General features: G+C 44.2%; 1 long non-coding RNA gene across 1 annotated transcript in view; it reads left to right on the top strand.

Annotated features, from left to right (window-relative positions):
• Positions 1–22,950, top strand: part of LOC132384732 (uncharacterized) — a 29,746-nt gene extending 6,796 nt beyond the window's left edge. The window contains exons 2-3 of the long non-coding RNA XR_009509002.1: positions 22,524–22,659; positions 22,771–22,950. This is a non-coding gene — a long non-coding RNA (uncharacterized LOC132384732). The remainder of the gene's footprint in view (positions 1–22,523; positions 22,660–22,770) is intronic.
• The last annotated feature ends 4,572 nt before the right edge of the window (positions 22,951–27,522 follow it).

The raw sequence follows: 27,522 nt of genomic DNA, 5'->3' as shown, positions 1-27,522 counted from the left end.
CGTTTGCTCTGTAAACTCTTGGCAAAATATTGAAGAGTTCTTCAATTTTTCCAGGGCGGTGCTGTATTATTTCAAATATGTGCATTGTCTGCAGGCTTTGAAATGACTCTATGGTGTGCATGTGTTATTAAAGCAGAGGACCAGTGGAAAGTTCAGCTCATACCAGTTCACACTAGTTCCAACACTCAGACAGCTTGAGCTCTCCTTCATACTAATGAGATTCCTGTCACCTTTTGATGCTAATATTCCTCTATCTTGACCGCTCAGATGACACTAAACTCCCCAGATTTATTTGTAAACCACCTGTTATTCTGTGCCGGCAGAGTTTCAGAGTATGAAAACATTACATTCCGGAATTAACAGCAGAATTCATCTTCATGTCCGAAGATAGATTCATGAAAGTAAATGAAAACTGATTAAAAATATATAATGTAACTTCTTTTATATGCTCTTGTAAAGTTGATAATGCTAGTAAAGTTACACTTGTTGAAGCCGAGTCTGTGAATCTCTGCAAGTCCACTGGGTACGTCAAGACCCAGTGTCTTCAGGCCTGAATCCGAGGCTGCTGGAAGCTGGGGTTAAAGGAATGTGTGGGTGGGTGGGAGGGAGGAATGGGCATTGTGGGCATGCTCTGTAGTTCGGCAACACTTGTGGGCTGCCCCCAGTACACTCTCAGGTGTGTCGGTCGTTAATGCAAATGACACATTTCACTGTATGTTTCAATGCGCACGTGATAAATAAACTTGAATCTTGAAAATTGAATTTGTCACCCATGCTTGGTCATCCTGAGATAGAGAAGAAGTTCCTGATAGTAATTGTCTCAAGTCCTAAGCAAGATTTTATTCTGATAGAGGATATTACAATTACTGTGGAGAATAAGTCACTGGGTATATTTAAAGTGGAAGTTAATATATTTTTGATTAGTAAGGGTGTCAAAGGTTACAGGGAGAAGGTAGGATAATGGGGTTGAGAGGGATAATAAATCAGCCAAAACAAATAGCGGAACAAACTCAATGGACTGAATGGTATAATTCTGCTCCTATATCTTATGGTCTTATTTTAAACTCTAGTGACGTCATGGCACACCAACAGTTTATTCTTCTGCTGCAGATTCCATCATTTGCTGTTTCTTATGTCTTCACAACATGCCCAGTGTTGTGTGGTCCAAGCAAGTACTAGTGGCAGAATCCTTCTTTACAGAGCTACACATCAGTTTAACAATTAATGGAGATACCAACTTCAGTTTCATAATCTGTTGTGGTGGGATTTGAACATTTGATCTCTGCATTGCTAATGCTGTGCCACAGTGGTCACGAAGGGTGGTCATTGAATGGAGCATTTCTTAAACAGAGACATTGGCATTTTTGCAAAGTGAGAATTCTGTGCAGAGGTAGAAGCAAGAGCTGTCATTGTTTGTGTGAACCTGAGGAGGTTAAGTCTTGCAAATGTCATCTAAACCTTTATTCCTTAGAGAATGTTTGTATTTAAATATTTCTATCACAAACTCAAAGGGAATTACAGTATATATAAATGGAGTCATTGAGTCATAGAGCACTACAGTTCAGAAACAGGCCCTTCAGACTATCTAGTCTGTGCCAAACTATTATTTTGCCTATTTCCATCAGCCTGCACCTGGACCGTAGCCCTCCATACCCTTCCCATCCATATGCTCATCCAATGTATGGAATGAGATCATTATGTGAGAGTCCATCACACAAACCAACTTTCCCTTCATGGAGAGTGAGGCTTTAGGAACAGGCAGCGCATTGGTTGCATCGCTCAGTCTGCTGCTGTTCACGTTGCTGACTCACGACAGCGCTGCCAGATCCAGCTTGCACCGCATCAAGTTCACTGATGATACCACAGTTGTCGGTCTCATCAGCAACAACGATGAGTTGGCATACGGAGAGAGCTGTAGCCTCCTTTGAGTCTTATAGAACATAGAAATCTACAGCACATTACAGGCCCTTCGGCCCACAATGTTGTGCGACCACGTAACCTACTCTAGAAACTGCCTAGAATTTCCCTAGCGTATAGCCCTCTATTTTTCTAAGCTCCATGTACCTATCTAAGAGGCTCTTAAAAGACCCTGACGTATCAGCTTCCACCACCGTCGCCTGCAGTGCATTCCACACACCCACCACTCTATGTTCTATAAGACTCAAAGGAGGCTACAGCTCGACTCCATCTTGAGAGACAAAAGCAGAAAATACTAGAAACACTCAGCGTGCCGGGCAGTGTAAGTAGATGGAGGTGAATGGGAACAGGGGAGAGAAAAACAAACATGGATGGAACTGTAGAATGTGGTAATGCTCTTTGAGTTTACAATGGGGTTTATTGGAGGCTGGGGGCAGAGGGCGTAGGATAAAAAATTGAAGTGATAGCTCACGGTCACTATTATGAGCTAAATGGAGGTGTTCTTTAAATCAGTCAGTGTGTGGTGTTTCCAATGTAGAACCTCCAGCTGTCTCCAGGCCATGCCCTTTTCTTGCTGCTGCCATCAGAAAGGAGGTACAGGAGCCTCAGGACTCACACCACCAAGTTCAGGAGCAGTTACTACCCATCAAACATCAGGGCAGAGGGGACAACTTAATTCAACTCCACTTGCCCATCACTGAACTGTTCCCACAACTTATGGACTCACTTTCAAGGACTCTTCATCTCATGTTCTCCATATTTATTGCGTATTTATTATTATTATTTCTCTTTCGTATTTGCACACTGGTTGTTCGTCCATCCCGTTGGGTGCAATCTTTCATTGATTCTACCATGGCTCTAGGATTTGCTGAAAATGCCTGCAAGAAAATGAATCTCGGGGTTGTATATGGTGACATATATGTACTTTGATAATACATTTACTTTGAACTTTGAAACTTGGAGGAAGGACAAGTGAATCAGCTGGAGGTTCTGTTTGGACCCTGGAATCGAGGCAAGGGAAATGGCATCACATTGCCAGGAGAGAGTGCTCCGAGAAGGGGTGTGCATGTTAGCAAGGAGGAAACAGACCCTTTGACATTCTGAAAGGGAAGGGAGGGCAGGTTGCATCTGATGGTGGAAGTTGAAGGGGGAGATAGCAGGAGCGGGAGGTGGGGGCAAGGAGAATACTATCTTGGCTGTGATTGGGAGGAGAGCAGAAGGCTGTGAAGTGTAACAGAAAGGAAGCCCTCTCTGAAGTTCTGAGAGAAATAATCTTTAAAGCCTGGGCCACTGTCCCTGCCTCTGCAAATGGATCATTGACCTCCTCATCAGGAGACAACAATCAGTCCGGATTGGAAATAAAACCTCCTCCTCGCTGACAATCAATACCAGTGCACCTCGGTGATTCATGCTAAGCCCACTGCTCTAATCTCTCCACACCCACGAGTGTGTGGCTCGGCACTGCTTAAACACCATACATAGATTTGCTGATGACACCGCTGTTATTATCACCATCTCAGGCGGTGATGAGGAAGTCTGCGGGGTTAGATGGATCGGCTGGTTGAGTGGCGTTGCCTCCATGTCATAAATGTGCGCCTCACTAATGAAATGTAATGTTCTCTGTTCTATGTTCTAAAAACTAAGTACCCACATCCTGGCTAATTTTTTCAATTAATTTCTGGAGTTACAAAATATTACAGTGGTGACGAGTTAGTTCTAAAATGAACCCAAGATGACTACTTTACCTATTGAAGTGCGGCATGTTTTTCCATTGTGGCAGAGGCTCACCACCAGACCAATGCATATTTAAAGGCAAAAACTTGTAGAAACTGCAACAAAGTAGGGCACATTCAACTTCGGCATGGACTAGAAGAGCCGAGATGACCTGTTTCCGTGCTGTAAATTGTTATATGGTTATATATGTTACATACAAAGAGCATGTCAGGCAGACAAAATTAAATGGGCTGCTCAGAGAAGAGAAAAAGATAAAAAGTCAAGGTGAAGTTTCAACAAGAGCATTAATCTGCATGCTGTTGATGAAAAATCTGATAAATGAGTGTCACAGGACTGAGTAGCCTTTAAGATTTACAATGTGAAAACTAACAAGAGGCAAGCAATATAGTGTATATCAGAAGTGAATGGCAAATGAGTTAAAATGGAATTGGACATTGTTTCGGCTCTTCTTGGCCGTTCCAAAAATGAGATTGAATGGCTTTTCATAGATACTGAACTGAAACCTGTGAATATCCAACAAAGAACTTATAATGGAGAAAAGATTTCTGTGGGAATGACAAACGTAACAGTGAAACACGACAACCAACAAGCCACATTGGGCTTGTATGTGGTAAGGCAGGAGGGTCAGCATTGTGGGGCCATAATTGGCTATGACAACAACAACTTGATTGGACGTCCATCCACATTTGCATGCCACATCCCCTGTGAGAGAGTCAACTGAAATGAATTAAGAAAGGTACTGTATGAGGCCACAGCAGTATCCAAGGAAGGCACTGGAAAACACAAACATATCGAGGGTATAATAGAACACCCAGGTTTTACAAAGCCTCTTCGGTTCCTTAGACCATCTGAGATAAAGTAGCCAGTGAACTAGATCGCATGGAGGCTGAAGGAATTCTTTCCAAGGTTAAGTGGAGCCCATGGGCAATGTCAGTGGTCCCAACAGTCAAGAAGAATGGGTCTTTCAGGATCTGTGCAGATTTGAAGGTGTGGCGGTTCAGTCCAAAGTCTGTGGTCCGGTCCGTGGACTCCAGGCTCCGGGTTTTCCGGCAGACCCTTGCTGCGGTTGGACTTAACCAAAAACACCTGAGGCTCATATTGGAACTGAGAATATAAGTGACCTGGTATTGAATGTGGTTGTCTCGTCTTGTCTCTCATGGTTGGTGGGAGGCTAGAATGAGCTCTTGCCATCCTTGGGCCTGCATTGTAGAACCATGGCTTCTGGGAGCCTTGCTGTCAGTAGTTGGAGTGGTCATTGTGGTATGGATTCAGCTGTTTCCTGGGCCAGCTGGGTGGCTGTCAGCCACTCCGAGCTAGGGAGGAATCTGGTTGCTTCTGTAGCCAGCCAAGGCTGCTGGCTGTAATGGCTACTCAGAGCTACCCCGATGCAGAGGTGGAACTGTCTGTTGTTCCTTGGTGTTTGTCTCTTCCTGTCCTTGCCCCTGTGGGGTAAGTCTGGCTGTTCTGCTGTTGCCCTGTGGGGGGATCTGTCTTGTCTTGCCCTTGCCTCTATGGGGTAAGTGAGGCTGTTCTGCTGTTGCCCTGTGGGGAGATCTGTTTTGTCTTTGCCTCTGGGTAGGTCAGGCTGTTCTGCCATTACCTGATAGATGGTCCTGCCCCACCTTGGTGTGGAGTTATAGATGAGTCCTGGCTTGTTGGTGGATAAGTCCTGGCTCCATGTTGATGTACAGTTCCTAGTCTGCCCCCAGCTCCAGCCTCTGATTTCCCCAAGCCTGCAGCCTCCAGCCTCATCATGTCCTCACCTGGGTTTGGGGGTCTGAGCCCGAGGCAAGACTCAGGTTCTGGATCCTTGTCCAGTCTTGAGCTTGGTGTCCACCCCAGACTCCTTGTCCCTCGTCCTGGTCCTGCTTCCTCTGCCTAGACTGCATCCCATCCTGTCCTTGGGTTCTGTCTTGTCCAGTTTCTGGGATTCCAGTGTCTGCGTCCTGCAGTTGGGTCCTGATTCAATGCCTGACTTATGACAGAAAGTCACCATCAATCCAGTACTGAAAGAAGATCAATGCCCTCTATCCAGGATAAAGGATATACTATTTGCAAACTTTTCTGGAGGGAAACACTTTAGCAAAGTGTACTTGGCTGAGGCCTACCTCCAGTTGGAGATGGAAGAAGAGTCCAAAGTTTTCCTCACTATAAGCATTCACAAAGGACTTAATTGTTATAATAGGCTTATTTTTGGAGTAGCAGCTGCAGCTGCACTCTGGCAGAAAACTCTGGAGCTGATGCTGCAAGGCTGCTCAGGCACTCAGTGTTAAATGGATGACATCATTGTTACTGGTAAGGATGACAAGGAACATCTCCAAATTCTCAAAACACTCTTTAAAAGATTAGAAGATTATCAGCTCAGAACATGACACAAGAAGTGTGAACTCTGTAAACCAAACATCTTGGTGTGATCACACCATTGACTCACAAGAATTCACACAAGAATAACATCGTGGAGATTGTGGTTGATATCATCTGGAGATGATGCTTCAATCAGTTGAGGACAGCAGAGTCAATTGTTAGAGAAGAAAGGTGTTCCCAGCTATCAGATCCACTTCCTGGAGTCCCAGTGTCAACCACCACGGAATCTGAGGTTGTTTCACAGTCACAGTTCTCACCTGCTGAGCAGAGTGAACCTCTTTGTCAGGAAAGACGTTATCCCACAAGACTAAAAAATTATATTAACAACCATAACTTAGTAAATTTATAACATCCCTGTCATTCCTCATGAATGACACCTCACTTGAAGAACTGGGACCCCCCCTCTACATTTCCTGTGGGTTTCTGCTCAACAGGTGTAGGCAGGACACCTTGAACATCTTCTTCAGTGTAAGCCCAGTATGTGGGGACTCCCACTCCGAGAGGAGATCACTGCAGACATCTCCTGCCAGGACCTTCTGGTGCTGGGCCTGATGAATCTCACAGCCCCATCTCCCTGCGCCCAAACCACGCTCTCTTCTCACTGCTGCCATCAGGAAGGAGGTACAGGAGCCTCAGGACCGACATCACCATGTTTAGGAACAGTTACGTCCTTCATCCATCAGGCTCTGGAGCCAGAGTGGATAACTTCATTCAGATTCATTTGCCCCATCACTGAAATCCTGTTCAGAGTGGTGTTTCATTGATTCTGTTGTGTTTCTTGAAATTACTGTGAATGTGCGCAAGAAAATGAATCTCAGGGTCATATATGGTGACGCAGATGTACTTTGACAATAAATTTACTTTGAACTTGATAGGATTGTTTGGAGAACAGGTTGCAGGGGATTAAGCAGGGGAAAAGGATTGATGAGATTGCTCTGAGAGCTGGCATGGAATTGATGGATTGTATGGGCTTCTGTGTCATGGTGAGATATCAGAGAACAAACTCCATTTGGCAAAAAATGGTGCGCAGGTACTGGCAGGAAGATTATAAAGAAAGTTTCCTGGAAGATAAGAAGGATGAGAGTGGGCAAGGGGGAAGCTACCTTTCCCGCATGTTTTGGCTGAAGTGGAAATTGGTGCCTGAGATGCCATGAAAGATGGAAAATGACAGAAAGGGTTTGTGTCAACAATAACATGTGCATTCCTTATTACTATTTCATGAAATATTTATGTACAGCCTGACACCCCACTGAAAATGAGCCGATGCACTGCTTTAGGACTGACTCAAATATAACTATCACCCAGAACAACAGGGAGAACTTGCTTGCTTTTTCAGATTGGGGCCTCAGTTTATTGTAATTACAGACCTCCCTCAGTACTGCAGCAAATGTTCAGGGTGGATAATGAGCTCAGGATCTGGCTGTGGGAGGTGAAACTGTGACCTCCTGGCTCAGATACAAGTGTCACCCCACTGAGGGGAGAAAGTGGGCAGCTTCCACATCTACTGCAGCTATTGTCCATGTTGTATCTACACCCCATTCATCAGATTCTTCTGTTCCAGCTGCATCGGGACTATTGCCAATCACTTACCGTGGTGGTTACTGAGGTAAAAAATGACCATTGTGATGTTTATTGCAATCACATTTCAACTGAGCCTGTGTGCTTGGCATCATAAAAAAGTTGAAAGTTTGAAAGGGATGATTTGGATAGAAAGAGTGGCGGGTCCTGCAGTGAACAAAAAGAAAGCTGAATTACTGGAGACCGATGAATGTGGTAAATGAAGAGGCAATGGTGAAAGTTTGTAGGAAGAGATCCCGACTGTGGGGAGTCAGGCTTGGTGAGCGTTGGAGAACGTAAAGTCCTGCGATTAATTTCTGATCAACTTTGAACTGTTCCCACTCTAGGCAGCAAAAGAGACACTTTGCATCCTGCTGAATAATCCATTCCAAAAACAGCAATGTAATGGGTAATGGTGCTGACGCAGGGACTCGACTCGAATGTCAACACTTTCACACGAATGCCTTCTGGGTCAGGAGAGGGCCTACAGTTCCAAAGGACTCTTGGTGTCAAAGATCTTCTGATTCCATGGAGCGTAGGTTGGGAAATGGATCCTCCTGGTCTGTCACATCCATCAGTCACAGCCTGGTGGTTTCCTAGGTGGGTACGGTAACTCTTTGGTCCTCTATACCTTCAGGACAGAAGGGAGAGAGAAAAAAAGTCTCCCAGTAGTGGTGTGAGGGGGCTGTTAGGGCATCACTACCAGCTACTGGAAAACAAAAGTTTTATGGAAAATACACCACAGAAGGAAGATAAATCACAGTGCAATCTGACCGTGATCATTTGTAATTACGTACAGGAGCTTTTGTACCCGTCCCACTTTAGCCCACACAATGGAGACAATCTGATTAAACTGTGGAAACTGTAAGGGGTTTCCTTTGGAGTGCGCCAGACACATTTCTTCCCATTATCCTATTGTACATTGTAACGCGATGGAAATAAATTATACAGTTCCATACAGAACCTTCTTTCTTCTCACTGCTTTCAGAACCTTGCATGGCTGTTCCCTTTTCCTCAATGGCCCTATTGTCCAGCACATATAGTCCTCAGCAAGTTCATTTCAATTTATGCTATGGGCCAGATTCTGTTACTTGCAAAATGGCAACAAAAAAGATCATGTAATGGAGGACCTTTATCAGCGATAATGGTCAAATGTTCATGCTTGGCTTCCACATAGTATCCCAAGATCCTAATCGGGAATGAAATAGGCTGAGTTCTGAATGTTTCTGATGAATGCACTCTTTATTGAATTTAATCAGTGGTGTAATTATCAGTGATTGATGAGGAATGTGATGTCGTTTTTCCACGAGCTTTCCTCACACTCTTTGTCCCTCCCCCATCTACATTCTCCTTTTGACCTAGCCAGGATGAACTGCAGCCTTCGTTGATGCCAATGCTTGATCAGATGCTGGGAGGCTTTCTGAGCTGCCTTCGTTTCACTTCCACCCCCCCACCCCCATTGGTGACCAACAAAAGCAACTCTCTCAGCTAGTTCCACATTAGGCGTTGGAACACTTTTCTTGGCTCAGGAGCCCAATGAATAAGTTTCTGGTGGCTTCTTTGTCACCTGCAGAGGGTTCAGAGTGTGATACTGTGGGCTTTGAGTCTTAAGGATACGGACCATAGTCGTACAGTCATTGAGTCATAGAGCACTACAGCACAGAAACAGGGCCTTTGACCTATTTAGTCCATGCTGAACTATTATTCTGCTGAGTCCCATCAATCTGCACCTGGACCACAGCCCTCCATATCCCTCCCATCCATGTACTTATCAAAACTTCTCTGAAGTGTTGAAATTAGACCTGCATCCACCACTTCCACTGGCAGCTTGTTCCACACTCTGAGTGAAGAAATTCCCACTCATGTTTCTAGAAAGCACTTCACCTTTCACCCTTAACCCATGATCTCTAGTTCTAGTCTCCCAACCTCAGATGGAAAAGCCTGCTTGCATTTACCCTATCTATACCCCTCACAACTTTATATACCTCTTTCAAATATCCCCTCAGTCTTTTGCATTCTAGGGAATAAAGTCCTAACCTTTTCAACCTTTCCCTGTAACTCTGTCTTCAAGTCCCAGCAGCATCCTTGTAAATTTTCTCTGCACTCTTTCAACCTTATCAACATCTTTCCCGTAGGAGGATGACCAAAAACTGCACATAATACTCCAAATTAGCCCTCACCAATGTCTTCTACAACTTCAACATAACAGTACAACTCCTGCACTCAGTACTCGGATTTATGAAGGACAATGTGCCATAAGCTCTCTTCCCACCTACAGTCATGCACATGTTGCTTATAAACTCCCAGGCTGATATTCTGGTGCCGCGTTGCTGCAGTTGCATGAGGTATTAAAGCCAAAGCCAGAGAATCGTGGAGTCCCACAGCACAGAAACAGGTGCTTTGACTGACCGTGTACTTGCCAACAATCATACCCTCTGCCACGATCCCATTTACTGGCACTTGGGCTGTACTCTTCACCACCTTCAGGCGCTCATCCAGATGAACATTGTGAGCCTTTGCCTCCACCACCCCCTCAGGCCTCAACGTTTTTTCAGGATTCCTACATTAGAGCAGAACGTGCTGTAGAACGGTGTCTAACATCCTGAGCGTAGGAAGTCAGGTAGGTATTATTGTGTACTCAGTACCTGATAATGTTGTTCCATTGTTAAAGAAAGGCCAGGAAATAATAGGCCAGTGAGCCTAATATAAGTTGTGGGTAAATTATTGGAAGACATTCTAAAGGCCAGGGTATATAAATATTTGGATAGACAAGACCTAATTAGGGATAGTCAACATAGCCTTGTGCGTGGCAGGTCATGCCCAGCCAATCTTATAAAGCTTGTTGAGGAGGTTACTGAGAACGCTGATGAAGGAGAATTGGTGGACATAGTCAAGGCCTTTGACAACATCCCACATGGGAGGTTAGTCCAGAAGATTCAGTAGCTTGGCATTCAGGATGTGCTAGTAAATTGAAATCAACGTTGGCTTATCGGGAGAAGCCAGAGGGTAGTAGCAGATGGTTGTCTGCTAAAAGCCTGTGACTGGTGGTGTGCCACAGGGATCGGTGCTGGATCTGTTGTTGTTTGTCATCTATATTAATGATTTAGATGATAATGTGCTTAAGTAGATCAGCAGATTTGCAGATGTTGCTAAGATTGGTGGAGTAATGGAGAGTGGGGAAGGCTATCAAAGCTTGTTGGAGTTGGGATGTTATGTTGAAGTTGTATAAGATGTTGGTGAGGCCTGATTTGGAGTATTGTGTGTAGATCTGGTCACCCACCCACAAGAAGGATATCAATAAGATTGAAAGAGTGCAGAGAATTTATAGGGATGTTGCTGGGACTTGAGGGCCTGAGTTATTGGGAGAGGTTGAATAGGTTAGGACTTTATTCCCTGAACCGCAGGAGAATGAGGGCAGATCTCAGTGGAAGACAAAATTATGAGGGCTATAGATAGGGTGAATACCTGTAGGTTTTTCCCCTCAGGTTAGGTGAGACTAGAAATAGTCCCAAGGTGAAATACCCAAGTTAAGCCTGAAGGAGAACTACTTCCCTCAGAGGGTGGTACGAGTGTGCAACGAGCTGCCAAAGGAAGTGGTAGATTTGGATTCAATATTAACATTTTGAAAAGGGTTGGATAAGTACGTGGGTGAGAGAGGCATGGAGGGGTATGGTATGGGTGCAGCAAGATGGGAAGAGGCAGAAAAGCAGGCTGGCACTGATTAGATATGCCAAAGGGCCTGCTATTGTGCTCTACCACTCTGTGACTCTACTGATCATCTCACTGGTCGGTGATAAGTCAGTGTCTCCCTTGCTCTGGGCAATGAGCCTTTGGCCAAACTCCCCAAGTTCAGCAGGTTGTGTTGTTTACTGACAAAGTTTGTTTTTCCTCAGGCCAAGTTCTGCTACATGTGTTCCTAAAGAAGAATTTCAGAGCGAAAAGCAGCCTTTTTGTTCCATTATGAATTGCTTAACGTAAAAAATGTATTAGGACGGGAAAAGCAGAAGGAATTCGAATGAGTTTCAGTGGCAAATGAGTGAAAGGCATACAGTGAAGGTAGGGGTGAGGATAGAAATAAGTTCCCTAGGATAAGCACTCATCGGTTAAGTTCTCATGTAATGAGACACCACTTGGATGAGGCAAGAAACCCCCAAGGAGGCAGTGATCATACGATCACAAAATGCTAGAGGAATTCAGTAGGCTAAGCAGCTTCTATGGAAGAGAATACAGTCGACATTTGGGCCAAGACGCTTCATCAGGCCTGGAGATAAAAAGACGAGATAAAAAGGGGACGGAGAAGGTGATAGGTAAAACCAGGGGGGGAGGGGTAAAGAAAAGAGTTGGAAAGTTGATTGGTGAAAGAGATACAGGGCTGGAGAAGGGGAATCTCAGGAGAGGACAGTGGGAGAAAGGGAAGGAGGAGAGGTGGTGGGCAGGTAAGGAGATAAGGTGAGGGAGGGAAATAGGCGAAGGGGGAGCATTAATGGAAGTTAGAGAACTCAATGTTCATGCCATCAGGTTGGAGGCTACCCAGATGGAATATAAGTCCTCCAACTTGAGTGTGGCCTCATCTGTGACAGTGGAGGAGGTCATGGATTGACAAATTGGAATGGGAAGTGGAATTAAAATGGGTGGCCACTGGGAGATCTCATTTTTTCTGGTCCTCGGCGAAGTGGTCTCCCAAGCTATGTTGGGTCTCAGGAGGCCACACCATGACCGCCGGACACAGTAGATGACCCCAAAAGGCTCACAGGTGAAGTGTTGCCTCACCTAGAAGGACTGAATGGTAGTGAGGGAGGAGGTGTAGGTGCAGGTGTAGCACTTGGTCCGTTTGCAAGCATAAATGCCAGGAGGGAGATCAGTGGGGAGGGACGAATGAACAAAGAGAGTTGCGTAGGGAGTGATCCCTGCGGAAAGCAAAAAGTGGATGGTAGGAAAAGATGTGCCTGGTGATGGGATCCCATTGGACATAGCGGAGAATTATACGGAGAATTATGTGCTGGATGTGGAGGCTGGTGGGGCGGTAGGTGAGGACAAGAGGAACCCTATCCCTGGTGGGTCGTGGAAGGATGGGGTGAGGGCAGACTTATTCCTCTGTCTCTGCCACATCTGCCCTCAGGATGAGGCTTTTCATTCCAGAATTCCTCTAACATGATGGCATGAACATTGATTTCTTGAACTTCTGGTGATGCCCCCCACCTTCTCTATTCCCCGTCACCTTTTCCCTTTCTCACCTTATCTCTTTACCCGCCCATTACCTCCCTCTGATGCTCTTCCCCCTTTTCTTTCTTCCATGGCCTTCTGTCCTCTCCAATCAGACTCCCCTTCTCCTGCCCTGTATCTCTCTCACCAATCAACTTCCTAGCTCTTTACCTCACCCCTCACCTGGTTTCACCTATCGCCCTGTTTCTTACTCTCCTCCCTCCACCCTCTTACAATAGACAGTAGGTGCAGGAGTAGGCCATTCGGCCCTTCTAGCCAGCACCACCATTCACTGTGATCATGGCTGATCATACACAATCAGTACCCTGTTCCTGCCCTCTCCCCATATCCCTTGACCCCGCTATCTATAAGAGCTCTATCTAACTCTCTCTTGAAAGCATCCAGAGACTTGGCCTCCACTGCCTTCTGGGGCAGAGCATTCCACATATCCACCACTCTCTGGGTGAAAAAGTTTTTCCGCATCTCTGTTCTAAATGGCCTACCCCTTATTCTTAAACTGTGGTCTCTAGTTCTGGACTCACCCATCAGCGGGAACATGCTTCCTGCCTCCAGCATGTCCAATCCCTTAATAATCTTGTATGTTTCAATCAGATCCCCTCTCATCCTTCTAAATTCCAGTGTATACAAGCCCAGTCGCTCCAATCTTTCAACATATGACAGTCCCGCCATTCCGGGAATTAACCTTGTGAACCTACACTGCACTCCCTCAATAGCAAGAATGTCCTTCCTCTAATTTGGAGACCAAAACTATACACAATACTCCAGGTGGGGTCTCACCAGGGCCCTGTACAGCTGCAGAAGGACCTCTTTACTCCTATACTCAATTCCTATACTCCTTACTCTGACTCCTCATCTTTTATTCTCCAGTCTGGATGAAGGGTTTCAGTCCAAAATATCGACTGTACTCTTTTCCATAGATGCTGCCTGGCCTGCTGAGTTCCTCCAGCATTTTGTGTGTTGCTTGGATTTCTAGCATCTGCATATTTTCTCTTGTTTGTGATCAGACTGTGATAGCATTCATCCTGTAATTTGAGAGGGAGATGATAAAATCAGATGTATCGGTATTACAGCTGAGTAAAAGTAACTACAGAGGCATGAGAAAGGAACTAGCTGAAGTTGATTGGAAGGGGACACTAGTGGGGATGATGGCAGATCAGCAATGGCTGGAGTTTCTGGGAGTAATCAGTTCATCCCAAAGAAGAAGCATTATTCTAAAGGGAGGAGGAGGCAATCATGGCTGGGGAGGGAAATCAAAGACAACATAAAAATAGAAGAGAAGGCATACAATATTTCAAAAATTATTGGGAAGCTTGAGGATTTGGGACCTGAGGGCACAATTTCAGAATTCAAGGATGTCCCTTTAGTACAGAGATGAGGAGGAATTTCTTTAGCCAGAGGGTGAAATTCATTGCCACAGATGGCTATTGAGCCCAAGTCATTGGGTATATTAAAGTGGAGATTGATCGGTTCTTGATTAGTAAGGGTGTCAAAGGTTATGGGGAGAAAGCAGGAGATTGGGGTTAATTAGTCAGCCATAATGGAATGGTGAAGCAGATTTGATGAGCCAAATGGTGTAATTCTGCTCCCATGTCTTATGGCCTTGTAAGTTACAATAAGATATAAATATAAAGAAAAGTGGAATAGTGAGGTAGTGTTCATGGACCATTCAGAAGTCTGATAACAGAGGGGAAGAAGCTGTTCCTAAAACATTGTGTGTGGATCTTCATGTTCATGTATGTCCTCCCTTTAAGACCCACACCGATGTTAGTAACAAAAAGAGGGCATGTCCCGGATTGTGAGGGTCCTTCATTGTGGATGCCACCTTCTTAAGGTACTGCTTTTGAAGATGCCCTCAATGGTGGGAAGTCTTGGAGCTGGCTGAGTCGACTACCTTTGTAACCTTCTGCGATCCTGTGTGTTGATGCTTTCATACCAGACGGTGATGCAACTCGTTAGAATGCTCTCCACGCTAAATCTGTAGAAATTTGCTGAAGTCTTTGGTGATATACCAAATCTCCTCAAACTCCGAATAAAGTATCTGGACCAGTACTCGCTGGAGTTTAGGATGAGGGAGGATCCCATTGAAACGTACTGAATATTGAAAACCTACAAAGAGTGGATGTGAAGAGGACATTTGGTGTAGTTCGAGAGTCTAGGGCCAGAGGGCACAGACTCAGAATAAAAGGATATCCTTTTAGACCATAAGACCATCAGACACAGGAGCAGAATTAGGCCATTTGGCCCATTGAGTCTGCTCCATTTTATCATGGCTGATCCATTTTCCTTGTCAGCCCCAATCTCCTGCCTTCTCCCCATATCCCTTCATGCTCTGACCAATCAAAAATCTATCAACCTCTGTCTTAAATATATGCAAGCACTTGGCCTCCACAGCTGCCTGTGAACAGAGATGAGGAGGAATTTCTTTAGCCAGAGTGTTGTGAACCTGCACAGTTCATTGCTGCAGATGGCTGTGGAGGCCAAGTCATTGGGTGCATTTAAAGTAGATGTTGATAGACTTTTGATTCCTGAGGGTGTCAAAGGTTACAAGTTGAAGGCAGGAGAATGGGTTTGAAAGGGAAAATAAATCAGCCATGATGGGATGGTGAGGCAGACTCAATAAGTCAAATGGCATAATTCTGTCATGTTTTATGTTCTTACGGTCTTATAACACCGTAAATCTATTAATTTATTTTCAGGTTCATAGCACTGAGCAAGTAGTGCTAAGCCTCTGAATATCTTGGGCATGGTTTTGCACTTCCTGTGACTTTTCTCCATGATGCCTCTTCCTGGTTGCCCTGGCAGCTGATTCCTCCTCAAACCCTGGAGGTTTCATGACAACCCCAGAGGCCTGTCCACTCCAGCTCTGTTCCAGTCCCAGGCCGGCTCCACAATGGAATCCTTGCAAAACTGCAGAAAAGGAAATCAAAGCGAGCAACTGAACTACTGAGTGTGTGGACGGGCTTGCAGTGAATTTCTCATTTTGCAGTGACAGGCAGTTTATTTTAGCTGGCTTAATGCCTTTGCTAAAATAGTAGGTGGTAGAGTGTCACAGGAACTCAGATGGGAGGCTCGTATTATTTCCCTGCTGCAGACCTGAGCCACGCAGTCCCAGTGACCACAGCCATTGACAGGAAGCCCAATTTCAGCAAAATATTACTTGGTCCTACTGGTACAAAGTACCCACTGGTGGTAAGGCCACTCCATCGCTCCTCATTTGCCAGCACTTTGTGTCTTGTGCAGCTCTTTGAGAAGACATGACATTCCATTAGATTAGTGCTGCTGAGCACTTCTGTCCAACTGATTTACGACACAAATCATTCAGGAAAAATGCATTATACTGTCATCATCTCTATTACTGTAACATTATCAGATTCCAGACTAGCATCCTTGTAACTAGAACATAGAGTCCTTGCTTAAGACACGTGCTGAGAGAGCAACTTTTAATGAAATATAGACCAGTATTAAAGAATGATCATACAGTTATGATTCTTTATTGCTAAGGGTAATCATTAGTGCTACTGGGCATTTTTAAGGATTAATAAAGTTGTTAAGGAATTTACAAAACAGCTTTAAGGAATCAATGCTTTACCTCATGCAAAGTGAGTAACATTTCCATAAGCAAAATTTAATTCATTGTGATAGATCTTTAAGGTCTTAATGCAAATCCATAACATGTAACAACCCCATCTACCCTGTGGTAACTTATACTTTACAAAAAGACCACTCGACAACTCAATGGCCAAAAGAGCATCTTTATCTGGGACGGCAAATGATACTTACAATACAGAGGCTTCCAGGTACCTCGTGCAGCCTGGGTGGAGGAACTATATACAATGCATACTGGGAGTAAAAAGAGCGGAAGTAAAGATCCCGCCAACCCCGGATCCCACCTCTTGCTACCAACAGCTCCCCGATTAGTATTAACTTACTTTTAATAATACTCACATTACAACATACCCTGTATTCTGTTTGAAATAATCTGCGGCGCTTCAAACTGGTTACCATTTAAAAATGGCCCTTTCTTTTATTATTAGTTACATTGACTGAGTGCAACTCACCTACTACTCATAGATGCTGCCTGGCCTGCTGTGTTCCACCAGCGCTTTGTGTGTGTTACTACTCTGTTTGTTGGTGACTGCCAAATAAAGCAGCTCACTAAGTTGGTGCCGTCTTACCAACTGTTTTTTCGGTCTGAGTTTGATTAGATTGCAGGCATGCAAGTGGTGAAGGAGCAGTCACAGACGACACAGGTGGGTCCCGCTGTCACTGCCTCGGGTTATATGATTGTACAGTTTTATGCTGGGCCGGGTCAAACTGACTGACAGTTGATGGCTCTGAAGGGAACTGCAAGTGTCAGTCCCTTGCCTCCCAACCCCTCCAGAACATTTGTGTGGGTTTCACCGGAAGTGGAGTCCCAGGTGAGCTGGAGCTGAGATGCCGAGGCCTACTCACAGCTCAGGGCGTACTCTGCCTCACAGGGTCCCGTTTGGGTTTGGAGGCTCTCCGAGTCCAGACTCGAGATTCAAGTTTATTTATCACGTGTACATCGAAACATAGAGAAATGCATCGTTTGTGTTAACGACCAACACATCAGAGGCTGTGTTGGAAGCAGCCCACAAGTGTCACCACTCATTGTAGCACCACCATAGCATGCTCAAGACGCTCAGCAGAACAATATAGGACACAAAAAGACAACAACACAAGTCCTGTTCCTCCACAGTGCTCTAACCCCAGGACAGGCTGTCTTTATCAATCTTGGACCTCCAGAGCACTCCAATTCAGGCTTGGACACACAGACATTGGGCTTGCACACAGCGGACTTGTAGAGAACAGGCATCCTGAAGAGAAGGTCCCAGTTCACTTTACGTTTGGCCATCAGCTTTACATCAAGGTCAATAGGGGTCATGGACTCTGTAGAGAAAAGCTAAGTGTCTTGTAAGTATTTGAGTCACCTTGCTTTATAGAAACATAGAAAACCTACAGCACAATATAGGCCCTTTGGCCACAAAGTTGTGCCAAATGTGTCCCTACCTGAGAAATTACTAGGGTTACCCATAGCCCTCTATTTTTCTAAGCTCCATGTACTTATCTAAAAGCCTGTTAAAAGACCCTATCATATCCGCCTCCACCACTGTTGCTGGCAGCCCATTCCACACACTCACCACTCTCTGCGTAAAGAACTTACCCCTGACATCTCCTCGGTACCTATTTCCAAGCACCTTAAAACTGTGCCCTCTCATGTTAACCATTTCAGCCCTGGGAAAAAGCCCCTGACTACCCACAAGATCAATGCCTCTGATTATCTTATATACCTCTATCAGATCACCTCTCATCCTCTGTCACTCCAAGGAGAAAAGGCCGAGTTCACTCGACCTATTCTTGTAAGGCACACCCTCCAATCCAAGCAGCATCCTTGTAAATCTCCTCTGCACCCTTTCTATGGTTTCCACATCCTTCCTGTAGTGAGGTGACCAGAACTGAGCGCAGTACTCCAAGTGGGGTCTGACCAGGGTCCTGTGTAGCTGCAACATTACCTCTCAGCTCTTAAATTCAATCCCATGGTCAGATATCAATGTTTTAAAGATTTATTAGCAGCTCTGGCATTTTAATCTACATTTGTACATATTTTTACTTTCCTTAAGTAAATACTTTCCATATTTTTTGCATTGGTTTGAATAACTTGAATGTCTGTGGCTGTGCCCACGGCATTCTGGAGCAAAGCCTTGGGGTATGACACCTGTGGCATAACTTCGAGCTCACTCTATCCCATGGGTCCCTCTCGCGTGCGAGGGTTCGGCATTTCTAACCCTCTGCTTCCAGTTCTGCAATCAATTCCAGGTGAATGGACAGTGGGTGAACACAAAGTGCAATGAGACTGGACGGTCTGGTCAGAATAATTGATCCTAATTGTCTTAGAATGTTTTTGGACTTAAGTGTGATCACTGTAGAGACCAGCAACTTATGACAGAACCTTATCCAGAATTGCAGTGTCAAAGATGTCATACCCCATTTTTATAGGACTAACACTCGAGATTACTTACAAAGTTCAAAGTAAATTCATTATCAAAGTCCATGTATGTCACCGTATACAACCCTGAGATTCACTCTCTTGTGGGCATTCACAGTACAATACGAGAAACACAGTAGAATCAATGAAAGACCACACCTAATAGGACGGACAAACAACCAATGTGCGAAAGACAACAAACTGTGGAAATACAAAATGAAAGGGAAAAAATAGAAACAATAACAATAAAAAATAAATAAGCAATAAATATCAAGAACATGAGATCAAGGGTCCTTGACAGTGAGTCCATAGGTTGTGGGAACAGTTCAGTGATGGGGCGAGTGAAGTTGAGAATATTTATACCCTCTGATTCAAGAGCCTGATGGATGAGAGGTAGTAACTATCCCTGGGCCTGGTGGTGTGAGTTCTGAGGCTCCTGTACCTCCTCCTTGATGGCAGCAGCGAGAAGAGGACATGGCCTGGATAGTGGGGGTCTTTGATGATGAATGCAACTTTCCTGCGAGAACGCTCCTTGTAAATGTGCTCAGTGGTGGGATGGGCCATTTCCACTACTTTTTGTAGGACTTCCTGTTCTTGGACATTGGTATTTCCATACCAGATCATGATGCAACCAGTTAATATCCTCTTCCGTGGAAGCTTGTCAAAGTTTTAGGTGACATGCCGAATCGTCACATATTTCTAAGAAAGTAGAGGTGCTGCTGTGCTTTACATGCTGGACCCAGGACAGATCCTCTGAAATGACACCACTGACCCTCTCCACCTCCGACCCTTGATGAGGACTGGCTCATGGAGCTCCGGTTTCCTCCTCCTGAAGTCAATATCGATGTGCTGCATGATCATCTGATTTCTGAACTGACAATGAGTCAACCCGTGAACATTACTTCACTATTTTTGCTCTCTTTTAGAGCTACTTATTTAATTTAGTTTTGTTTAAATATACATTTCTAATTGTAATATGTCATATTTTTATGTCTTGCACTGTGCTACTGACACAAAACAATAAATTTTATGACATGTGTTAATTATATTCTGCTTCTGTTTCTGGTTTTGGTATTCTTGCATCTTTCAGTACAAGGATAGTAGGTGCACTCTCTGCAGTCAACTCTTTAAGGGATGTACATTCTTCCAGTAACGGGAGGGTTGCTAATGAGTGTTGGAATGGTGGGAATGGGTGATTAGAAGAGGGTTCCTCATGGTTGAAACTTCCAAGGTACACGTGAGGCTGTAACCAAAGTAACGGGAGATTACAGACCTCAGTGTACGTTCTGAGTGCTGCCCCTTTAAAAAGCATGGACTCATGGGAAACAGGGTTAGTGACACCCAACTGTTCTGGAGGGAAATCTGATCTGTCCTTGCCCAGTGAAGGATGGACAGTATATTTCCATGTCAGGATTGTGTGTGACTCGGCAGGGATCCAGCTTCAAGATACCTGCGGCCCTTTTCCCTCTTGGTGGTAGAGTTCAGGTGTTTGGGAGATGCTGTCAGAGTAGTCTGAGCAAGTAAATACACTTCAATTTGTAGTCGGTATACACTGATGTATGGTTGATAGAGTGCTGAGCTAGTGGGTGCTTTGTCCTGGATGGTTTTGAGCTTATAGAGTCATAGAGCACAGTGGCACAGCAACAGGCTCTTTGGCCCATCTAGTCCATGCTGAATTATATTCTGTCTGGTCCCATTGACCAACACCAGGACCATAGCCCTCAATACCCCTCCCATCCACATACCTGTACAAACTTTTCTTAAATATTGAAATTGAACCAGCATCACACCCAGCACTCTGAGTGAAGAAGTTCCCCCTCAGGTTCCCCTTAAATAATTCACCTTTCACCCTTAACCTACAACTTCTAGTTTTACCCAACCTTAATGGAAAAGCCTGCTTGCATTTACCCCATCTATGCCCCTCATAATTTTATATACCTCTCTCAAATCTCCCTTCATTCTCCTATGTTTCTCAAGAGTGGTTGGACCTGCACTCACCCAGGTAAGTTCCACCACGCTCCTGACTTGTACCTTGTAGATGGTGGGAAGACCTTGGGATGTCAGGAAGGAAGTCAGTCATCAGACGATCCCTGGGCTCTGTCCTGCTCCAGTAGCCACACTATCCTCGCAGCTGATTCGATTAAGTCTCTGTGTAATAGTGACCCCTAAGGATGTTGATAGTGGGAACTTAGTGATGGTAATGCCCTTAAATGTCCAGGACATATTTAGACACTCACTTGCTGCAGGTGGGCATTGCCTGGCACATTTTATGGCACAAATAGTAGCTGTCATTTATCGTTCTGTGCCTGAATGTTGTCCACTACTTGCTGTGGGCGGACATGGTCTGCTTCATTTACTGAGCGGCTGTGAATGGAACTGAGCACTGTCTAACCATCAGTGACCATCGCCACTCCTGAATGTAGGTCACTGATGGAGAAGTGGAAGATGGTTGAAACCAGGACACTCTCCTGAGGAGCCACCGCAGTGATGCCCTGGGGCTGACCTCCAACAACCAGAACGGTCTTTGCTCAAGACAGTGACTCCACCCACTGATTACCTTTTCAATACGTATTGGCTTTGGGACCAGATTTAAAATAGTTATGAAAAGAAATAGGACTGGTCCACAAATTAAAGTACTAAATTGGTGTAAGGCTAAATTTTATGTCATTTGACAGGACCATGCAAAGGTTGATTGGGAGGGATGATATCAAGGATCAACTTTACTTGCCATATACATTTATATGCATTGGAATTTGCTGTGGGGTGTTGGTCAGGACACAATATACAACAAAAACAACAGCATTCAGCAATGATAAAGGATAAAACATTATATAAAATAGTTCGAGGTCAAAGTATAGATATGGAATAAAATGTGCATAAATACCAGCATGTATTTACAATGTAAACAGCATTATAAAAAGTGGTTTAAAGTGTTTACATTTCAGCACAGTGACAGGGGTAAGAGATAAAGGGGAGCGGTGGTGGACTAACTGTTATGGTAATCAGATTAACTGCCTGGGGGAAAAAACTTTTAAGGTGGCATGAAGTTTTTGTTTTAATAGTCCAATATCACTTTCCAGAAGACAGCATTTGGAAAAGGGAGTTCGCAGGGTGTAATGTCCACAATAATTTTCCCTGCCCACATTTTTGTCTTGGACACATACAAGTCCCGCAGTGATGGTAGATGTTATATGTTGTAACCCAGAAACTGCTTGAAGAAAAGCACAGGAGCCTGGGATAACTTGTGTATGCTTAGTTTCTCTTTAGTGAGGTGCGCACATATGACATGGTGATGTATGCCATTCACGTACTTTTACATATAACCTGTAATGACTGAGTTAAACAAAGAATGCTTAATCAAACAATATATATACAATATTACTCAGGAACGAGTTACTTGTGGCTGTGTTACAATCTCAGGTTCCGTGGCCTCATCCCTGGTGGTTGTGGGAGTTGACTCTGAGTCTGCAGGAAGTGATTCTGACAGCTCTGGACACATTTCTTCTCTAACAATTGACTCTGCTCTCCTCAGCTGATTGACGTGTCGCCTCCAGATGACATCAGACACAATCTTCACTGTGGAGGAAAGTAGTCCAGTTCTGTCCTTAATCTTTCCAAGTACTCACTTTTGATCACCACTGTTGTCCCTCGCCAGGCCTGCTTGTCCAGGAGTGAAACGTCAAGCCTCCTTGTTTGATGAGCCTTCAATTTGTCTCTGCAGTTCGCCCTGCGCATTCCTTCTGAGATTGGGCTTGAGGAGATCCAAGTGTGAGCTCAAGGGTCAACCCAGGAACAGGATAGCTGTTGAGTTGCTGGTTGTGGAGTGTGCTGCATTGCGATATGCCAGGAGGAAATTGGTGAGCTCCTGACTCAACGTCAATATAGTGTGTTCTATTAACATTTAGATGCATCTTTCCACTAAGCCATTTGTAGCCATATGTAATATCTCTTCCTCCATTCATTTTCAGGAATGACTGAAACTGTTCTGCAACGAACTGTGGTCCTTTGTCACTGACTAAGTGTTCTGGACCACCAGTCCTTGAGAAGAGGCTTCTCAACACAGCAAAGGTATGCGAGGCTGTTTACTGGAGCCTATTGGGAACGCTGCTGGCCATTTTGTAGCTGCATCCACAATTAGCAAGAAATCTGCGTCCATGAATGGTCCGGCAAAATCCACATGATTCCTCTGCCAGGGAGGGAGAGGTGCTGCTCTTGCATTTTCTGGAGGTGTTGTCATCCCAAACAGTACATGGCAAGCTGCTTAATCTGCTGATCTATCCCAGGCCACCACCCAAATTTTTGAGCCAATGCTTTCATTTTAACCACACCTAAATGACTGCTGTGTAGCTCCTCCAACAATTTAGCTTTCAGCTTGGACGGTACAACTCTCAGTCCCCACATAAGGCAACCCCCTTGTCAAAAGCAAGTTCAACACAGCACTGGTAAAAATGGGGAGTTTCTGCTGCACATTCCAGCCATTTTAGGTGGCCACATAGACCTGAAACAGTGTGAGATCTTTTCTGGCTTCCCTCTGGATCATCTCTAGGGAGACTCTCAATTTGCAATAGGGTGAATATGCCAAGTGGAAAGTCCTCTTTTGTAAATTTTTCAGGTATTTCCTTTTCCAAGGGTAAACGGGACAATCCACCTGCATTTCCATGATTGGTTGTCCTCTAGAATTCGATCTTGTAATTGTGTACTCCAGGAAACAGGGCCCATCTCTGCATCTGTGCTGCTGTTACTGGAACACCCTTCTGTGGATTGAAAATGGATACCAGTTGTAGATAATCAGTAATGAGGATAAACTCCCTCCCATACACGTAGTGGTTGAAAAATTTTTCACCCCAAACCGGGTTCAAGGCTTCTCTGTCAATTTGTGCATAATTTCTCTCTGCAGTGGTGAAGGAACATGATGCAAAGACTATGGGGTGTTCACTTCCATTATTCATAATGTGTGACATGACTAAACCTATACCATGAGGTGAGGCATCACAGACAAGCTTCTCTGGACGATGCGGATCATAATGTGTGAGTACTGTGTCTGATGTCACCATTTCCTTTGCCCTTAGGAAAGCCACTTCACAGTACTATGTCCATCACCATTTCTTCCTGATCTGTAGTAATGAGTTCAAGGGGTAGAGCACAGTAGCCAGGCTTGGCAGGAACCTGTTATAGTAATTGACAAATCCTACAAAGGCCACAATTGTGACATGCCCTTTGACCTTGAGGCATCCACCACAGCTTGAATTTTCTCAGCAAACTTGTGTAAACTCTTGTGTGTCAATTGTGTGACCATAGTAAGTGATACTTGGTTTAAAAAATTCATAATAATTGCATTGTGCTCTGAGCACATTATCTTCTAGTCTTTTTAACACTGTCTTGAGATGTTGGAGATGTTCCTTGTTATCCTCACTGGTAACAATGGTGTCATGCAGGAAACACTGAGTGCCTGGGCAGCCTTGCATCACCTGATCCATAGCTTTCTGCTTGATTGCTTTCAGAATCGGGTTGATGGTGACCTTAAAATCACTGCAGATCCTAACAGACCAATCCTGCTCAGCTACTGGGACCTCTGGCATTGCCCATGGGTTTCACTCAACCTTGGAAAGCATTCTTTCAGCCTCATGCAATCTAGTGCACTTGCTACTTTATCACGGATGGTATAAGGAACCAGATGGGCTTTGTAAAACTTGGGTGTGCAATTTCATTTAATACTATTTTACCCTTGATATGTTTGAGTTTTCCAATCCCACGATTGTTGCTACTTTTATGTTTTGTAACTCTGGAAATTGATCGAAAGAAAAACACAGGAGCTAGAATAACTCATGTATGTGTAAGCTGCATTATCTGATGTGGTGACACAATTACTTATTCCATTCACCTACTTTTACATATAACCCATAATGAATTACAGTATGTAAAAAAACAAAGAATGCTTAATCAAACAATATATTTATAATATCACTCAAATATTGCTGAAATATTAAATACCACACACACCCCCTACTTAACTATAAACTCCAACTCAATATGTAATGTATTGTTCTCTCTATATAGGTATGTTAGCTCTTGGGGATGTCCGGCAAATTGGAAGCTTTTAAACATGAAATAGGGAGAGTTCAGAGTCAGTAGGTTTCAGTTCGTGTGAAGGGTAAGGCTGGCAACATTGGGGAATCCTGTTTTGCAAGGGTTATTGAGGGAATAAATGGGGAAGTGTATGTCAGGTCAGACAGCTAGGGTCAAGTGAAACCTTTGAGAAGGTTGAGGGATGTAAAGAACTTTGAGGGGCAGAAAGGTGACATATGGTAGTTTTGGAAGATAAGGTAAAAGAAAATCCTAAGGGATTCTATAAAAGAGCAAAAGGATAACTGGGGAGAGAAAAGGGTAACAGGGAAGAAATTTCTGGGAGCCTGGCAGAGATTTTGTGCTTTTATCAGCCACGGGTGAGGTAACAGAAGACTTGAGACAGTTCCTGAGGAGACATTGGATTGCATAGACAGAGAGAGAGTTTAAAAGAAGGGAGTGGGAGAAGACGGCAAATTTTGAGTGCCACATTTACTGAGGAGACATTTGATTGTGCATAATTGGGCACTTGGTGAGGGCCAACAATAAAAAGTTAGATTTAAGCAGAGCGGGCCCATGCATTTGAGGCTTTGGCTCATCGAGGAGAGGCATACGGCATAGGTAAGGTTATGTGTTGTAACTTCAAAACATTAAACTAGTTCAAAGGAAGACACAGGAGTCTGAAATGTGAGCCTACCTTCGAATTTACTTTAAACAAGGCACGCACATATCACGTGGTAGCGTGATAACATATGCAATTCACGTATTTTTACATAGAACTCATAATGAATTATTTAAATGAACAGGAATGCTTAATCAATCAATATATACACGAGATCACTCAAATATTACTGAAATATTAAATAGACAACACTCCTCCCTGCTTAGCTATAAAGTCCAACTCTGGAGAATGCATCTCAACTACACACACAATATACAACATAATACAACTACTATATACAGGCATACACAGCACTGTAAGTTTTAAATTGTCACATTCAAGCCTAAAGATTTCATCACTGAGGAGGGTTTCTTACTCTTATGGGATAACGTTTTTCCTGATGGTGGGGGGGCGGGGGTCACCCTGTGGCTGTGAAAACAATCTCATGTTCTGGGGCCCCCTCTGTGGTGGCTGTGGGAGCAGACTCTGAGACTGCAGGAAGTGGTTCTAACAGCAGTAGCCACCTTTTTTCTCCTTCCTTTTTCTTCTTGGGAAGGTGCATTTAGTGCACTGGAGTATTCTCTTACTAATCCTTCCATTGCTCCCTTTACGATCTGATCTCTCCTCTTGGTTTCCTCATCCACAACATCAGCAGTTTTCATAGCTCCATAGACTGTTTTCTGTTTGGCCTTCCATTCATCCAGCTGGGCTTTGGTCTTTGCATCTACTTTTACGAGCAGCTTTCTGTCTCCCACTTGAAGTTCATGCAATAACCTCAATGGACGCAAAGTAGATCTGGTTCATTGAACTCACAAAAGCCGAATGCTTTCAAACTTCCTGAAGCTCTTTGAACTCCCTTCCAGCTTAGAACCAAGCCCCATTTGGCAAGTAACTGCTTTATTAACATATCAGAAGCTTTCTTTTGTCACTTTCATGCTTCCTCTGAGCAGCCTTGATCCAATATGCTCTCCAACCAGAGGCACAGAGGTTGGCACCAACACCTGTGTGTCCGCTCTGGGCCAATGGTTCGTGGTATTTGGCATGGAGACAGTTGTGGCATCATCCAGAATCTTTGTTGGGTTAATTGCAGAGGATGTGACATGCAAATGGTGGATGGATTTCCAATCAAGTTGTAGTTGTCTCAGCCAATCATGTTCTCTCAATGCTGGTCCTCCTGCTTTTACCACATACAAGCTCAAGGGGGCTTATTAGTTGTATTTCACTGTTAGGAATGTCATTCCTACAGGAGTTATATCTTCTCTAGCATAAGTTCTTGGTTGGATATCTGCAGGCTTCACTTTGGTATCTTTGAAATGCCATTCAAACTCATTTTGGGGAATGACTGAAACAGCTGAAGCAGTGTCTGATTCCATTTTAATTAATTTGCAATTCTCTTCTGGTGTACACCATTTGTCTATTGTTAATTTTCACAATGTAAATCTCAAGGATACACAGTCGTGTGTCACTCAGTATTATCAGAGTTTTCATCAACAGCATTCAGATCAGTGCTCTTTCTGAAAATGGAACCTGAACTATCATTTTTTCTCCTCCCTAAGCAGTCCGTTTAATTTTGTCTGCCCGACTTACTCCTTGTATGTGTCCTACTTTGTTGCATTTCCTGCAAGTCTTGCCTTTAAATCTGGTGTAAGTGAACCCCTGCCACAATGGTATCACAATTTGTTTGGCCAGGCTGATTTCTGTTTAGATGTTGCAAGTTTGTTCATGCTCACTTTCATTCCTGACTGCAACTCAATCGCATCTCTGTCTGCAGTTTCCATTGAAGCAGCAATTTCAACTGCTCTTTCAAATATGAGTTGTCCTTCCATTAGGAGCCATTTTTAAATGCTTTCTTTTAAGATGCCGCAAGATAAATGATCTCTCAGTGCATCTTTAAACCCATTACTGAACTGACAATGTTCAGCCAATCTCTTCAATTCAGCCACGCACACTGAAATGGACTCCCTTTTGTTTCTGCTTTCTAAAGTGTTCTGCAGTC

The sequence above is a fragment of the Hypanus sabinus genome, chromosome X1 (assembly GCF_030144855.1).
Source record: "Hypanus sabinus isolate sHypSab1 chromosome X1, sHypSab1.hap1, whole genome shotgun sequence".
NCBI lineage: Eukaryota > Metazoa > Chordata > Chondrichthyes > Myliobatiformes > Dasyatidae > Hypanus > Hypanus sabinus.
Note: the sequence above shows the minus strand (reverse complement) of the source record. Positions and strands in the feature narration are given on the sequence as shown.